Below are 12,297 nucleotides of genomic sequence, written 5' to 3'. Positions count from 1 at the left end.
TATTGGAATATTTACAAAATACCCCCGAATTCGCACTTTTTTTTTTCTTTTTCTCTTACTGAAAAATGAAATTCGTTGATTTTACAGACTATTATTTATTTTTGGGATTTTTCATTTTTACACTTCAAAACAGTTTTTTTTTTTTTTTTTTTTTTTTTTTTTTTTGTATTTTTACGGAATTAGGCATAGAAACCCTTTTTACAACTAGCGCTGCAACCTAAATTGTAACAAAAAATCGTACAGAAACCCCTACTGTAACTAGCGCTGCAACCACTTTAGAAACTCAAACCGTAAATTTGAAAAAAAAAGTTAAAAAAATAGTATATGGGTAATTCCCCTTTATTTTTTTACAATTTATTTTTTCTAATTAATTAATTATTTTTTTTTTCTATGGAGAACAATGTAATAGCAACATAGTATAATAACAATATGAAAATAGAAATTTGATAAAGCATACTTAAATGCTTAACACAATCTTTTAATATACCACATTAAAACAAATACACTTTGGAATGAGTTAATACTAACAAGGGAATGGTAATGTGAAATATTACTTTGTAAGGGAAGGATTCAATTATTACCTTCTATTATATTAATTTGAATAGTATTTTTGAATTAATAAATAAATTTAAATACCAATAATATTATCATTTATTATAAATAAAATATTACGATATATATTTATTCTACGAGATCGGTTTTTTTTTAACTGAGTTATTTTTATAATATTTAGAAGGAGGTTCCAATGGTTACATTTTTATTGTAACCATCATGGTTACATTTTTTTAGCCATTAGATCACTATTAAATGGTTGTGATTAATTTGGAAATTAAATAAAAAAAAAAATAAAAAATGACCTGTAACCTGATATTGACCTGTTAATTTATTTTCTTTTAAAAATTTAATTAAGATTAATTATATTTTAAAATTAAATTAAGTATAACTATTAATTAATTTTTTGCAATATATTATTAAATAAGAATCTTTTAGTAATTTATTTTTTTTACACTTAAATTATTTTAATTTTTATAACAAAACTCTTAATAATTTAAAATTATACACATATAATTTCATAATTAAATAGCTTAATTGTTAAATTAATTAAGCTAAGGGATTTATATATAAATAAAAAAAAGTTATTTATAAATTTTAATTTCTAAAAAAGGACTTCTTAAATATTTATTTAATTACTTAAAAAATAGTTAATTATAATTAATTAATTCTAAAAATAGAATTTTTACTTATTGGTAACCTGCTATTACAGGTCAAAAATAAAATGTAGCCATATGGTTACAATAAAAATGTAACAATTGAATAGTCACCCATATATTTATTATACATAAATTTTATGCGGATGGTGTACATACATGACATAGCGAACAAAAATAAATAACATAGTGATAAAATATATAGAAATGTTCATTTTAATTAATAAAAAATACAATAAACTTTAATATTTACTAATTAATAAATATATTTCTTTGATGAATTAACTCTTTTCACTTTATTTTAATTTTTTAAAATAAAGATTCCTCTACTCAACCAAACTGTGTAATTTATTTAACAGAATTATGAGTACATATTACCCTACACAGCCAAACACAATTTACACATTTCCCTACAATCATATTCTCCTTCATAATATTTCCTATAATCAAATTATTTTGAACACCTCGTACCAAACGCCCCTTAACTATTCTCCTAAAACCCTTAAACCCAATAATACCCTTACAATTCAAAATACCCTCTCTTTCTCTCTAACTCTCACTTTTGTCTAACTTCCCACTCTCTTTTTAAGTCTCACACTCCCAACAGTTCACTGTCCTTGACCCATTCCAAAAATTCGACCACCCTCTCTTTTCTCGCAAGCTCGAACTGCCACCTAGGAGACACACTGGCATTTTGAACGTTGCCCTCCCACAAAGCTCAGTTCGCGATGACGAACCATGATAGCTACCCTTGAAAAATCACTGTGACATACCACGACAACCACCCAGACAACCCACAAGACCTATTTTAGTATGTATTTAAAATTTTGTGTTTTTTTGATATGTTTTGGGGTTTGATTTGTTTTTTAGGATTAAATTTTAAGGAAATTTGTTTCAATTTCGATTATTTGTGTTTTAAGGTTGATTTTTTATTGATGGTTGATGTTTCTCTGAAATTGTCAATGTTTTGTGATATTTAGCAAAGACTAACAGTATTAACAACATCAAAATGGAAATGGGGTTATTTAGTGTTTTTGTGATATCTCGCGACTTGTTTGCGACATTGCGATTTCATGGGCTTTATGCCGCTTGGTTTATAAGTTAGGACTTTTTTCATTGTCTCTTTGCAATTTTAGCAACATCTTGCGATATTCTTTGTGACATTTCACGATATTATTGATGATGGTGTATTATCGTTAGACATCGTTAAAAATATCATAAGACATCGATAAATCAAGCACACTACAACAAAAATTGTTCAAACAAAGAAATTAAATATAGATATCGTGACATGTCGCAAACATATCGTAAGATGTCTCAAATTTCTGTTGCTGCTATCACAAGCAAGTTTATTTTGTTTGCAACATTTTGTGATTTCTACTGCTGATATCAAGTTGAAACCTTCAACAACTCAAACACCATCATATAATAAAATCACGAGCACATTTGAATCTGCAAACAAAAATGAAACAAAAAAATTAATTCAAATTTCACTATCTTATCGTGAAAAATTGCATTTTATCGTGACATATTGAAAAAATAGCCTTACATTGCATTATATCACATAATGTAAGAAACAACATCGTGCGATATCGTGAAACATCTGTTGGGTTTTATGCCCTAAATAAAACTCTTCACAATCTGATTAGTTATCAATATAAGAAATTTGAAGTGATTTATGTTTGCATGAATTTTATATGCTAATGGTTTAATATGTTTATTACATTCACACACACAAAATCAGTTAAATCCAGATCATATGTTTATTCACAATTACAGTATCGTCAACGCAGTGGAATGTGATTGTGATCATATGAATCAAAAGACTTGGTCCCTGTTTCATCAGTGTAACGTCCTAAATAATTAGGCACGCTACCCAAAATGCTTATGAAACCCTAATCCCCTAATCGGGATTACTAATAAAAATAGCGCAGAATTTAAACTTTTATATTAAACAGACTGAAAATAAACTTGTAATATATTTAAACTTTTCAAAATAGTTGGGATCCCAAAAATATTTACAAACTTATTACAAGTTCTTTCTTACTAGCTGACCTAAGCGGCAAAACAGAATACAAAAGTCAACACTGTTAGACCCATAACCCGCTTGGTCTGAAGTGGCATGAACATGTACATTCTTCGCCCCTGCTCCTAAAACTCATGGCTGATCAGCTAATGCCTTACCCTTTCCTGCACAGTAGAGCACCCGTGAGCCAAGCCCAGCAAGACAGAATAAATCACAATAAATATAATATGCTCATTTACATATGTCTGTATAGCACAGACCTAATCACTATATCAACATGCCCATTTATGTCTACGTGGCGTAGACCTATGTGTTGCGCTCACAAATCTAATTAAATCTACATGACGTAGACCTACGTGTTGCTCTCACACGTCTAATTACAATAAGGCCTTAGAATAGTTCATCTTGGTTCTAGTTACCGAGTCCAACTTGATTATGTGACACATAACCCTTAATCTCAATATGTAACACATACTTATTAGTGCCACTGCACTATTTGTCTATTTGCTATAGACCTGCATGTTATGCTCACATGCCTATTTATGTCTACGTGGCGTAGACCTACGTGTTGCTCTCACACGTCTATATACAATAAGGCCTCAGTAGGGTTTACCTCGGTTCTGATTACCGAGCCTAACCTGGTTATGCCTTGCTCGCATAACCCTATTCATGTATATACGTAATCCATGTATTACGTTCTTTCAGTGGTTTATCCTGGTGATATATACCAGGTCTAACCCAGTTATGTCTTATACACATAACTCTTAACATACATGCGTGTGTTCAATATTTACTACAACATATATAATCTTAGGGTGATAACCCTAACTTGCACACTATGTAATCACTCATATAATACATTTCTATATACTCAGATAACATTTACTAAGAGTGTTAACCCTAACTCATGCTTTCACTGGATTCACAATATTCTAGGGTAATAACCCTAAACCGCATTAAAATTAAACTCAAGGTACTAGCTTTGTAAAGACCGCTTAGTTTAATTTGGAAATTAGCAGTTAATCATGTTTAATTATGAAATTATTTATAGCTATTTAAATAATTATTTATACTGTTATTATTGAATTCAGAGATGCATTTTTATGTCATGTAGTAGTTTTCATAATTTTGCATTCCGGTGCCCGGTATTTTGGAACTCGGTGTTTGGCTAAGTAAAATCACAACTTAGTATGTTAGTAGTTTGCGACGGTATATTAGACTTTGGGAATGTCGGGAATGGCCGGGAATTTAGAATTTCCCAAAAATACCCCTTTAGTGTTAATTATGTGGTTTTAGTGTGGAGGGGCAAAATGGTCTTTTTGCCCCATTATTATTTTGTCTTTTAGTGATTTTAATAATTGAAAAATATATGTTTATTTTAATTTGTTTTGGCTGAAGTAAGAAGGAGTAAGTGTTATTTTATCTCATTTTTCATTTCAAAAATCAACACTTAAAAAAATAGAAAAATTTCAAAAACCACTCTCTCTTTTCCTCTCTCTCTCGGCTGGTTGTGTGTGTGCAAGAAGCTGGAATTTTCCTTTGATTTTCAAGCCCTTTCTCTTCCAATCTAAGTATTCTTCAAGCTTTGGTAAGGTCCCTAACCTCTTCCTCTTGTATTTTATGAAGAAAATGTTTAAAAGATGATTGTTGCATGTGAATTGTTGTGATACTTGCTGCTGTGTTTTGTTGTTGTTTTCAAAGGTTTAATCTTGTTATTTTAAGTAGCTTAGAGTTAGTGTATGCATGATGGTTGCTTGGATTCAAGCTTTGAAGTTTTTAGCTCAAGAACATGAATTTTTAAAGAAATGTGTGAATCTGTTAATTGCTTGCTGTAGTTGGTAGATTTCATTTTCAAAGGTTTAATTATGCATGATTAAGTAGGTTTATTCTGATTTGATTGCATGTTAGTTGATTCTAACCAAGTTTGAGTTTTGGAACTCAAAGCTTGGGCTTTAATGGTGTTTTTCATTTCTATGCATTCTGGGTGAATTTAATGCTTTAGAAATGTTATTTGGGTTATATGGAATAGGTCTGGAAGGTTTGAGGTGATTTGGGTTGGTTTTGGTTGAGATATGAATTTTTGAATTTCTGCCTGCGAGGAACCGAAATTCCGGTTGTGCATCCGGAATTCCGGATGGGCTTCGAAAATTCCCAGAACCGGAATTCCGGTTGGGCAACCGGTCTACCGGTTGGGGAAATTTCAGAAACCCTAGTTTTCCTCGTTTTTATGTTATTTGGGGTATTTCCATGCTTTTTATCGATAGGGAAACTTTTTGTTCCTTGTTTAAGTCCCCGGGAAGTGATTTAGCGTATCACTTATAGTGTTGTGATTTTTATGGTTTAGGAGCCTGTAATCCGCCGCGCAGATAGTTCCAGTCAGGTTGACCGCCACACCTGAATTTGGAATCCAGGTAAGATTAGTATAACATTATGCATATGTAGATTACATGTTTAGCGTGCATGTAGTAAGCCTGTTAGATTACATTAGTTATGTATGTTGGCTTCGAACCATCCAACTGTGTCACGTCGGTACAGGCTGAAGTATGACCAAGAATGGAGTATGACCGGCTCGACCGATCAGCCGACACTTAGGTTGGTGGTTCCGTACTATTTGACGTATCACGTCGGTACGAACTAGAGTATGACCGGCGGCGGAGTATGACCGGTTTGACCGATCAGCCGATACCGTAACACGTCAGTACAGCTGGAGTATGACCAAGAATGGAGTATGACCGGTTCGACCGATTAGGCTGTTACTTGTCAATAGTACCGTCCCTATGAACGTTCAGAACTCAGTACCGTGTTGGACACGGCAGTTAGGGGGACTCAGTATCGTGTTGGACACGGCAGTTAGGGTTATGATCAGGGGTATGGGCGTCTGATCATGATCGGGATTTATGTATGAGTATTATTATGCTTTTCTTACTGAGTCTATCGACTCACAGTGCTATGTTTATGTGTAGGTAAAGGCAAGGCTAAAGCTGATGGACCGTGAACGAGCCTATGAAGATTGTACATGTCGGGGCGGTTAGGCCTGGAGCGTACGATCCTCGGGACAGCAAGGCTATTTTTGTAACTAGTCGCTAGGCGACAATTATTTTGTATGAACAGTAAACTATTGTAAATGATTTTGTAATCGGGATCCCGAGTCTTTTGTATAAATATTTTATAAGTTTAATTAAAAAGCAATAATTTTAATTAATCACGTTTTCCATAAACCTCGTTGATTAGCAACGAGCTACACAACATGTTTAAAAATCACGTAATACGCCTATGTTAGTTAGGGTGTTACAATTTGGTATCAGAGCCGCCAGGTTGTCTTCCGAAGATCGTCACGACATGTACAATCATCATCAACAGTTAGCTCGTTCCACGGTTCAGTAAGCCTTTATTGCTTTAGTAGTTTATTTATTTATTTTATGAATAAGAAAAGCCTGATAAGAAGCATGTTGGTAGCCTGATAGTAGAATAGGCGCACGTTTCGTTTTTAATTTCCAAATTAAGCGGCATTAGTAAGCTCTCCTTGAATACGACCTGATATGCCAACTCTTGGTTTCGCAGGCGGTTCCGACTAGATGGACGCCAGGCGGACTACCAGGAGTCAGGGCAATTCAGTGGGGTCGAATCAAGGACAGGGAGCTCAGTTTCCATCGCCAGCTAGGGGCCGAGGTAGAGGTCCCCGAGGCAGGGCTCGTGGTCGGGGTGATGAGAACCCGCCACAGGCTGCCCAGGCTCCCCCAACCGATCAGGGAGCCCAGAATTGGGAAGTTAGGTTTGTTGAGATGCAAGCCCGGATAGAGGAACAAGACTTAGAGATTCAGAGGTTGAGACAGCAGGGTGCTCCTGCAGTTCCTGTGCCAGTAGTTCCAGTGGCACCTGCCCCTGCTGCTCAGGCCGAATTAGTTGTGGCGGCCAACAGATTGGAACCTTTGTATGAACGGTTCTGGAAGCAAGCACCTCCGGTTTTCTTGGGAGGTCCAGATGTGATGAAGGCCGAGCAGTGGCTAACGGTGATTACCAAGATCCTGAACTTCATGGGTGTCACCGGTAATGAGAGAGTGGTGTGTGCCACTTTCCAGTTCCAGGAGGACGCTCTGGTCTGGTGGGACATGGTGTCTCAGATTCACGACGTCACCACCATGACCTGGGAAAGGTTTCAGGAACTCTTCAACGCCAAGAATTATAATGAGGCGGTTAGAAGCGCCAAGAGGAAAGAGTTCGCTCACCTGACCCAGCGTGAGAATATGAGTGTGACCGAGTATACTACTCAGTTCGACCGGTTGGCGAGGTTAGCCACGGGAATTGTGCCAACCGACTTCAGCAAGAAAGAGAAGTACCTGGATGGGTTAAATGCAAGGATCAAACACGATTTGATGATCACCACGGACGACAAGACCACCTATGCTGAGATGGTGGAGAAGGCACTGCGAGCTGAGGGCGCAGTTGGGTGTATGTCGGAGTCAGCTAGTACTCCGGCAAGTGGCGGGGCTCCTACCCCTCCTGCGTCAGGCTTTAGCAGGGGGAGTAGTGGTTCGGCCATGGACCAGAAGAGAAGAGCATCCACTGCATCTAGAGGCTCGAGTCAAAACAAGAGGTTCCGGGGGTACCAGAATAGAGGTAGTCGTCCTGGTGGTGCAGAGACCCGGTTCTCCTATCCCGAGTGCCCCGGCTGCAAAAGGCACCATCGGGGTGAATGCAAGGGTCAGGGATGCTTTCACTGTGGCATGCCTGGACACTTCAAGAGGGACTGTCCCCAGCTCCGCTTAGAGGCACCGAGAGCTCTGGCGATACCCACTCCAGCCAGGGTGTTCGCCATCACTCAGGCTGATGCAGATGCCAGCCCATCAGTTGTGACAGGTCAGCTTTCTATTAATAACTCGCTTTACTCAGTGCTGTTTGATTCTGGGGCTACACATTCTTATGTGGCAGCCAGAGTCTTTAGTAAATTGGATAGACCGTACGATAGTTATGAATCAGGGTTTGGAACCCTATTACCTGGCGGAGAGTTGGTTATCTCCAACATGTGGATTAGGTCTATGCCGATCAGGATAGATGGTAGAGAGTTACGTGCTGACTTGATAGAGATGAGTCTAGTAGAGTTTGATATTATTTTAGGAATGGATTTCCTATCTAAATATTCGGCGAGTATTGATTGCAAAAGGAAGATGGTGATCTTCCAATCGGAAAGTGAAGAACCATTTGTGTTTGTTGGTTCAGTTCAGGGATCTCGGATCCCGATGATTTTGGCCATGTCAGCTAGAGAATTATTACATGGCAGATGCTTAGGGTTTCTGGCCGTGGTGGTGGACACCACTCGGCCAGATACCATTCGGCCAGAGGACATTAAGGTAGTTCGGGAATTTTTGGATGTTTTTCCCGAAGAACTTCCAGGGTTACCACCTCAGCGGGAGATTGACTTCGTGATAGATTTGGCACCAGGGGTGGAACCGGTTTCCAAGGCTCCATATAGAATGGCTCCAGCTGAACTTAAGGAGTTAAAGATTCAGCTCCGAGGGTTGCTTGACATAGGGTTTATTCGGCCTAGTGTGTCACCCTGGGGAGCCCCGGTTTTATTCGTCAAGAAGAAAGATGGATCTATGAGGATGTGCATCGACTACAGAGAATTGAACAAAATGAGAGTGAAGAATAAATATCCATTACCTAGGATCGATGATTTGTTCGATCAACTTTAGGGGAAGACGGTCTTTTCTAAGATTGATCTCCGTTCGGGTTATCATCAGTTGAGAATCTGAGAGGAGGACATTCCGAAGACGGCTTTCCGCACTAGGTATGGACATTATGAATTCCTGGTTATGTCGTTTGGACTAACCAATGCTCCTGCAGCATTCATGGATTTAATGAATAGAGTATTCAAGGATTTCCTCGATATCTGTGTGATTGTGTTTATCGACGACATCCTTGTGTACTCTCAATCGGAAGAGGAGCATGAATTACATCTTCAGATGGTACTGCAACGGCTTCGGGAACACAAGCTTTATGCCAAGTTCAAGAAATGTGAATTCTGGCTATCTCAGGTGTCCTTCCTAGGGCACATTGTGAGCAAAGATGGGATCAAGGTGGATCCCGAGAAGATCAAATCTGTCAGGGATTGGCCGAGACCGAAGACTGTGACAGAGATCAGAAGCTTCTTGGGTTTAGCTGGGTACTACTGTAGGTTCGTGGAAGGGTTCTCTAAAATTTCAATGCCCCTAACCGAACTTACAAAGAAGAATCAAGGATTTATCTGGTCAGACAAGTGCGAAGCTAGTTTTCAGGAGCTGAAGCAGAGGTTGATTACCGCTCCAGTGCTAGCTTTGCCTTCAGATAATGAGAAGTTCGTAGTTTATTGCGATGCATCCAGACAGGGTCTGGGGTGTGTACTGATGCAAGCCGATCGGGTCATCGCTTATGCTTCCCGACAGTTAAAGGACTATGAACAGCGATACCCGACCCATGATCTTGAGTTGGCCGCGGTTGTTTTTGCATTGAAGATTTGGCGGCATTACCTTTACAGAGAAAGGTGTGAAATCTATACCGACCATAAAAGTCTCAAGTATTTCTTTACTCAGAAGGATTTGAACATGAGACAGAGACGTTGGTTGGAGTTAGTGAAAGATTACGACTGTGAGATCCTCTATCACCCTGGGAAGGCCAATGTAGTGGCCGATGCCCTGAGCAGAAAGGGTCCCGGGCAAGTAGCTAGTATGGTTCAGATCTCACCTCAGCTAGCAGAGGATATGGTTAGATCCAACATTGAGTTTGTGGTAGGTCAGCTTCACAACTTAACGCTGCAGTCAGATCTGTTGGAAAGAATTAAAGTCGCTCAGATGACTGATCCAGAGTTAGTGAAGATCAGAGATGAGGTTTTGGCTGGTCAAGCTAGGGACTTTTCAGTGTCAGATAACGGGATGCTTCTGTACAAAGCTAGGGTTTGTGTTCCGAATAGTGTGGAACTCAAGAATGAGATCTTTGAGGAGGCTCATTCTACCCCGTATTCTCTGCATCCTGGCACCACTAAGATGTACCAAGATCTAAAACCGTACTTCTGGTGGAGCGGTGTGAAGAAGAATTTGGTAGAATTCGTATCGAGATGCCTCACTTGTTAGCAGATTAAGGCTGAACATCAGAGACCAGCAGGGTTGTTGCAGCCTCTAACCCTACCAGAATGGAAGTGGGAAGGTATCACGATGGATTTTGTGGTCGGGTTACCTAGGACCACGGGTTTATTTGATTCCATCTGGGTAGTGGTGGACCGATTTACGAAATCTGCTCATTTTCTGCCGGTTAGAACAACATTTACAGTGGATCAGTTGGCAGAGTTGTATGTCAGAGAGATCGTAAGACTTCATGGGGTACCGAAGTCTATAGTTTTGGACAGGGATCCGAAGTTCACCTCCAAATTTTGGCAGAGTTTGCAGCGAGCAATGGGTACAAAGCTGAAATTCAATAAAGCATTCCATCCTCAGACAGATGGTCAATCTGAAAGGACAATTCAGATATTGGAGGACATGTTGAGAGCTTGTGTTATGGATTTTGAAGGCTCATGGAATAAATATCTACCGCTGATAGAATTTTCTTACAACAACAGTTATCAGAGTACGATAGGGATGGCTCCCTATGAACTGTTATACGGTAGGAAGTGTAGGTCTCCCATCCACTGGGATGAGACAGGGGAGAGGAAATACCTAGGTCCAGAGTCAGTACAGCGGACCAATGAGGCAATAGAGAAAATAAAAGCTAGAATGCTTGCCTCACAGAGTAGACAGAAAAGTTATGCAGATCCGAAACGCAGAGATGTTGAGTTCCAAGTAGGGGACCATGTGTTTTTACGGGTATCTCCGATGAAGGGGATCAAACGTTTCGAGAAAAGAGGCAAGTTGTGCCCTAGATTTACAGGACCTTTCGAGATTCTCGAGAAGATAGGTCAAGTGGCATACCGGTTAGCATTGCCTTTAGCTTTATCAGCAGTTCACAACGTATTCCATGTCTCGATGTTGAGAAAATACGTTTCAGATCCCTCTCATATACTCAGTTATGAGAGCCTAGAATCCGACGGATATGTCTTATGAAGAACGGCCGGTGCGGATCCCGGATAGAAAGGATAAAGTCCTTCGGAATAAGACCATAGCATTGGTCAAGGTTCTCTCGGAGAAACAAAGAAGGTGGAGGAAGCCACCTGGGAGCTAGAGTCAGATATGAGAGCTCAATATCCAGAGTTATTCAGGTTAGATTTCGGGGACGAAATCCTTTTAAGGGGGAATAGTTGTAAAGACCGCTTAGTTTAATTTGGAAATTAGCAGTTAATCACGTTTAATTATGAAATTATTTATAGCTATTTAAATAATTATTTATACTGTTATTATTGAATTCAGAGATGCATTTTTATGTCATGTAGTAGTTTTCATAAATTTGCATTCCGGTGCCCGGTATTTTGGAACTCGGTGTTTGGCTCAGTAAAATCACAACTTAGTATGTTAGTAGTTTGGGACGGTATATTAGACTTTGGGAATGTCAGGAATGGCCGGAATTTAGAATTTCCCAAAAATACCCCTTTAGTGTTAATTATGTGGTTTTAGTGTGGAGGGGCAAAATGGTCTTTTGGCCCCATTATTATTTTATCTTTTAGTGATTTTAATAATTGAAAAATATATGTTAATTTTAATTTGTTTTGGCTGAAGTAAGAAGGAGTAAGTGTTATTTTATCTCATTTTTCATTTCAAAAATCAACACTTAGAAAAAAATAGAAAAATTTCAAAAACCACTCTCTCTTTTCCTCTCTCTCTCTTGGCTGGTTGTGTGTGTGCAAGAAGCTGGAATTTTCCTTTGATTTTCAAGCCCTTTCTCTTCCAATCTAAGTATTCTTCAAGCTTTGGTAAGGTCCCTAACCTCTTCCTCTTGTATTTTATGAAGAAAATGTTTAAAAGATGATTGTTGCATGTGAATTGTTGTGATACTTGCTGCTGTGTTTTGTTGTTGTTTTCAAAGGTTTAATCTTGTTATTTTAAGTAGCTTAGAGTTAGTGTATGCATGATGGTTGCTTGGATTCAAGCTATGAAGTTTTTA

Source organism: Cannabis sativa, chromosome 6 (genome assembly GCF_029168945.1).
Source record: "Cannabis sativa cultivar Pink pepper isolate KNU-18-1 chromosome 6, ASM2916894v1, whole genome shotgun sequence".
In the NCBI taxonomy this organism is placed as follows: Eukaryota; Viridiplantae; Streptophyta; class Magnoliopsida; order Rosales; family Cannabaceae; genus Cannabis; species Cannabis sativa.
Note: the sequence above shows the minus strand (reverse complement) of the source record.